Source organism: Hipposideros armiger, unplaced genomic scaffold (genome assembly GCF_001890085.2).
Source record: "Hipposideros armiger isolate ML-2016 unplaced genomic scaffold, ASM189008v1 scaffold_703, whole genome shotgun sequence".
NCBI lineage: Eukaryota > Metazoa > Chordata > Mammalia > Chiroptera > Hipposideridae > Hipposideros > Hipposideros armiger.
Genome location: NW_017732053.1, coordinates 651,703 through 658,083, shown reverse-complemented (window position 1 = coordinate 658,083; position 6,381 = coordinate 651,703). Strand labels below are relative to the sequence as shown.

The following is a 6,381-nucleotide window of genomic DNA, read 5'->3' as shown; positions in this document are numbered from 1 at the left end:
TACTTGAAGAGTACGTAAGACCAATATAATATTTATTTCTTCAGTGAAATCTGTAAATGAATCAAGTTCTCACAGAACTTGAGATTTTGTTTGATTCTCTTTCCCAGGATCAGAAATTCCAAAATTAAAGGGGGGGGGGGATGGCAAACAAAATAACATTGCATGACAATGGACACTAAGTTCATAAAGAACCTGTTTTTAAAATGAGATATTATGGAAGAAAATACCATGAAAATAATAATCCTATGAGAATTTTTTTTTAAGCACAGTAAATTTGAGCCTTGGTCTTCATGAAGATACTACAGTTTATATAGAAAACTACAAATATACAAGATTCCAGGAAAAAAAGTCAAAAGACGTATTACTTAACATTCTGTAAGGCCTAAACTCTTGAGGGGAAGGAAAAGGATGGCCAACTGAATCTTAAGAATAGAGAACTATGAAAAATTCCTGGGTCACAGGGTGCTCCAAATGGAACCATATTTTGTGAAGACATACAGCTTAGATATATTTTTAAAAGGAAAGAAAAAGTACTTAATAATTGCAGTTCCTTCCAAAAAGGAAATCTTAAATTAAGGGAAAAGATTCTAATAGTGTAAACTAGTCTGGCTCGGGAAGAAAACTGAACATATCCAAGATTCTGTCCATAAAAGTAATGACGATACATCTTTAATAATAAAGAAATAGGCTATAAAAAAGTTCATTCGCAAAACCGATTTTAGTGAAAGCTCCTTTGTGCTCCTTTGTGGGTGCATAATAAAGTTCCACGGGTTTGTTCACTTTCCAGTACTTCTCACTGACCAATTCCAAAGAAAAAGAGCCATTTAATACAGTGAACTGCCCACTGGCTGTTGCTATGTAAATGGTGTACTGCTTCTCACTGGCTGTGTATCAAGGTTCATCTGGTTTGATTCTCCTTTGCTTCGAAGCTCTTCTAAAGCTAATCTCACAGCCAGATACTTGGATAAGTGATCAACAGTGGCATTACCTGAAGTCTTTTTTTTTTTTCTTTTAGCTGAGCCATCCTGCTACCTGTTGGCAGCTCAGCGGCTGCTCAGCTCGGGCTGGACTCGAACCGCTGTTGCTCAGAGCTCAAACTCTTGAGCAAGCTCTTAACCAACTGAGCCACTCGGCCGGCCCCTACCTGAAGTCTTTATGTATCTTGTCTGTGCACTGTCATCTTTTTCCATAAGTGTGGGATGAGGCCTGAATACTAACTCAATTTCACTGGCACCGTCCATCACCGGGTCAATAGCCACTGCTTCATTGTGGTTATCAAGCTCAAGCCCGGAGTCATCAGACATTTTGGTCCGTTTGTTACTAGGTCCCGCTTCCTGATTGCTGTGTGTGGATGCATTACTACAGTGAGAACTGTCACCATTGTCTTCTGCTCCACTTCCATTCTCAATCTGTTGTTTCTTGCCTCGCTGTAATCTGTTCATGGCCTGTATCTTCAGCCCTTCCTCAATGCTGTGACTCCGTGCTTGCTGATTATTGTGCTTGTTGATCCTGGCTAATACTTTCTCCTGATGAGCTTCATACTCATCACGACTTGGATAAATTTTGCTGATGAGTGCATCAAAGTTTGGGTCTGGCCTTAGTGATCTTTTGGAAACTAGCTTTTTCCGACAGGTGGGACATTCTTTATTGCCACTTCTGAGGGCTGTGATAATGCAGTCTGCACAAAAACGATGTAAACATTCCTTTGTCGTCATGGTGTTCTTCAACATATCCAAACAAATCGGGCACATTAATTCGCTGTGTAGACTTCGAGGTAAAACCACAATTTCCAAGCCATCCGTTATTGCCTCCTGAGGTGTTCGTTGTAATTCATATAAACTGAGTTCCCATGTTTTGTTCAATGGTTGAGTTCCATTTGTCTGCACAGCCTGAGACATTGCGGCGCCTGCCCCAGCCCGGGGCTCCACTGGCCGCGGCTGGAGTGAGACTCAGGTACAAGCCGCCGCGGCCGCCGGCGCCACCGTACAATATGGCGAGCCTGGGCTTCCGCAATGGAGTTGGGGAAATACAACAGGGGCCGCTCAATATTCATGAGAGACTGAGGGGAAGCCGGCTCGCCAGCGCTGCGGGGAGGGCGGGAAGGAGCGAGTGAGCGAGGGGGCGGAGGCGCCGGACGGGCTAAAAACATTTTAAAAAATCTATACTAAACTTGCTTTCAGAAGAGAGGGACATTTTTTGATGAGGTCCACTCAACTTTTGAGAGTGAAATGTTTAATCTTAATTGCACAAAATAAAAGACTGGGACTGGGGGAAGAGAAAAATAGGGAAGTAAAAAAGCATGTATGTATTATCCCCTTTATTCATTTTATCAACTTTGTCCCCTGCCCACCCAGAGTACACCCCAAGACAATAGCCAAATGAAATTCCACTTCTGGGTATACATACAAATTATTGAAAACAGGAACTTGAACAGAGTTTGTACACCAAGCATCTGCTCCAATATCATGACGCCTTCTCCCCTATGCTTTCTTCTGAAAATTTTATAGTTTTAGCTCTAACATTTAGGTCTTTGATCCATTTTTAGTTATCTTTTGTATATGGTACAAGATCTAATTTTATTCTTTTGTATGTGAATATCCAGTTTTCCCAGCAGCATTTGTTGAAAAGACTGTCCTCTCCCCATTGAATAACCTTGACACCCTTGTTGAAAATAATTTGACCGTATATGTGAAGGTTTATTTCTGGGTTCTCTATTCTATTCTATTCTATTGGTCTGTATGTCTGTCTTTATACTAGTACCACACTGATTTCATTTTGTAGCTTTGTAGTGAGTTCTGAAGACAGAAAGTGTGAGTCCTCCAGCTTTGTTCTTTTTCAAGATTGTTTTGGCTATTTGGGGTCCCTTGAGATTCCATAGGAATTTTATGGTGGATTTTTCTATTTCTGCAAAAAAACACCATCAGGGTTTTGGGTTTTTTTTGGGGGGGGGGTTTAATTCTTATTTGTAGGTGAAAAATAAAACATAAACACTTAAAAAATTGTGAACTCTGTTTATCAGCTTGACTCCCCATCAATGCATTTGTGAATCCCTAGAGCTGGTGTTCGTCAATCTCAGAGAACAATGCTCTTTACCACCAAAGCATTGGACCAGTGGCATGTTTTCATGAAGGTGTTTTTACGGAGAACAAATGTACCATTCTGAAACACTTTACTGGAGCTGCCAACATTCATGGCTCAGGCAGGTAAGCTGACCACATTCCAACATGGGAATTCCAACAAGCCAGGCTCCTAGGTTACCTGCTGAATTATTATTTCATATTTTTATTTATTGGGTTGTTGGAAAAGTCATGACGTATTTTTTCTATGTTTTTCACTGCAAAAATGCATCATGACTTTTCCGACAACCCAATAGTATTATTATTTAATACATGTTTAGTAATGCATTTAGTCTCTAAATTATACCAAAAAAAGAAAAACTTGCTAGAACTAATTTAAATACCCTATCCAGCAAGATTATCATTCAGAATTGAAGGAGAGATAAAGAGTATTATATATATATATATATATATATATATATATATATATATATTGTATAAAAAGTTGGTGGAGTAGGTAAACCCTGTGCTTACCTTCTCTCATGACCATATCAAAATTACAACTAAACTACACAACAACCATCATTGAGAATTGCCTGCAGTCTAGCTGAACCTAAGTCCTACAGTTAAGGACATACAGAATAAGCCATCTCAAGACTGGTAGGAGGGGCAGAAACACAAAATGGGCTGGTCCCACACTTGTATCTGACCATTAAGGATCCAGAAATCCCACTTCTGGGTATTTATCTTAAGAAACCCAAAATGCTACTTCAAGGGGACGTGTGCATCCATATGTTCATTGCAGCATCATTATTTACAACAGCCAAAATCTAAAGGCATCCTAGGTGTCCCTGAATGGATGAATGGATAAATAAGAGGTGGTACACACATACAATGGAATATCCCTCAGCCATGAAAAAAGAATGAAATTTTACCATCTGCAACAACATGGATAGACCTAGAAAGTCTTGTGGTAAGTGTAGTAAATCAGACAGAGAAAGACAAATGTCATGATTTCTCTTATAATTGAAATCTGAAGAACAAGATAAAAAGCAAATGAAACAGAAACAAACTCATAGATACAGAGAACATTCTGATGGTTGTCAGATGGGATGGGCATTGGGGGTGAATGTAAAAGGGGAAGGGATTAAGAAATACAAATTGGTAGTTACAAAATAGTTATGGGGATGTAAAGTAAAACATAAGGAATATAGTCAATAATATGGTAATAACTATGTATAGTGCCAAGTGGGAACTAGACTAGTCAGGGGGATCATTTCTTAAATTATGTAAATATCTAATCACAATGCTGTACACCTGAAATTAATATAAAATAATATTGCGTGTCATCTGTAATTGAAAAATTAAAAGAGGTGGAAGGTGAAGGTGAATAAGAGGTCCAAATTTCCAGGTATAAAACAAGCAATGGCTAAAGACATTCCATGCAAATAGAAATAAAAAGAAAGCTGGGATAGATGTATTCATATCAGAAAAAAACAGACTTTAAAACAAAAACTGTAACAAAAGACAAGAAAGGGCATTACATAATAATAAAGGTGTCAACCCAAGAAGAGGATATAACAATCATAAATATCTACATGCCCAACATAGGAGCACCTAAATATATAATATAAAACAACTGCTAACACACAGAAAGAAAGAAATCAACAGTATACAATAGTGGGGGAATTTAATAGCTCCCTTACATCAACGGATAGATCATCCAAACAGAAAATCAATAAGGAAATAATGACCTTAAAAGTTACAATATATCAGATCAACTTAGTAGACAGTTACAGAACAATTCATTCCCAAACAGCGGAATGCACATTCTTTTCAAGTGCACACAGAACATTCTCCAAGATTGATCACATAATAGGCCACAAAACAAGTCTCAACCAATTCAAGAAGGTAAATCATATCAAGCATATTTTCCTACCACAATGGTATGAAACTAGAAATCAAATATAAGAAGAAAACTGGAAAAAACAGAAACACATGAAGACTAAACAACATGCTACTAAACAACCAATGGATCAAAGAGTAAAGAAGAAATCAAATAGGAAATTAAAAATACATGGAGACAACGAAAATGTAAGTAACAACTTTCCAAAAGCTATGGGATGCAGTAAAAACAGTTCAAAGAGGGAAGTTCATTGCTATTCAGGCCTATCACAAGAAACAAGAAAAATCCCAAATAAACAACCTAACTTTACACCTAGAGGGACTAGAAAAAGAAGAACAAACACACCCAAACTAAGTACAAGGAAGGAAATAATAAAGATCAGAGCATAAATAAGGGAAATAAACACTAAAGAAATAAAAAAGATTAATGAAGCTAAGAAATGGTTCTTTGAAAGGACAAACAAAATTGACCTCTAGCAAGACTTGTGAGGAAAAAAAGAAAGAGCTCTAATAAGTAAAATTAGAAATGAAAGTGGAGAAATTACAACTGACATAACAGAAATACAAGCAATTATTTAAAAATACTACAAAAAATTATATGCCAAGAAATTGAACAACATAGAAGAAATAGACAAACTTTAGAAACAGAAACCCTTTCAAGGCTGAACCAGGAAAAAGAAAAAAACAGAAAATCTGAGTAGAGTAATTACTAGCAATGAATTCAAGCAATAATCAAAAAGCTCCCAATGAACAAAAGTTCAGGACCAGATGACTTCACAGGTGAATTATATCAAATATTTAAATCTCTGAGACTATTTCTGTTTACTTTGCTCATTCATTCAGTTTTTTAGATTCCACATATAAGTGAGATCATCTGGTATTTGTCTTTCTTCGACTGACTCATTTCACTTAACATAATAGTCTCTAGGTCCATCCATATCATTGCAAATGGTACGATTTCATTCTTCTTTATAGCGGAATAATACTTCATTGTATAAATGTACCACAGTGTCTTAATCTAGTCGTCTACTGAAGGGCATTTCAGTTGTTTCCAACTCTTGGCTATTGTAAACAGCGCTGCAATAAACAGAGGAGTGCATACATTTTTTCGAATTAGTGTCTTGGGTTTCTCTGGATAGATACCCAATTGGGAGGGAAGTGGGGATGAGGGAGAAAGGGAATGGATTAGGCAGCATAAATAGGTAACCATAATATTGCCACAGGGATATGAAAGACAGTTTGAGGAATATAATAATAATGTTGTAAATATTTTGTAGCGTGCCAGATGGTCACATGTCTTGTTAGGGAGACCACTTCATGGATGAGGTAGAGGCTTGATCACTGCACTGTACACCTGAAGCTGATGTTGTATGTCAACTATAAAAGAATATATATATATATATATNCCACAGGGACGTGG

General features: G+C 37.3%; 1 pseudogene; it reads right to left on the bottom strand.

Annotated features, from left to right (window-relative positions):
* Positions 1–669: 669 nt before the first annotated feature.
* Positions 670–1,978, bottom strand: LOC109373292 (E3 ubiquitin-protein ligase RING2 pseudogene; annotated as a pseudogene).
* Between the last annotated feature and the right edge of the window lie 4,403 nt (positions 1,979–6,381).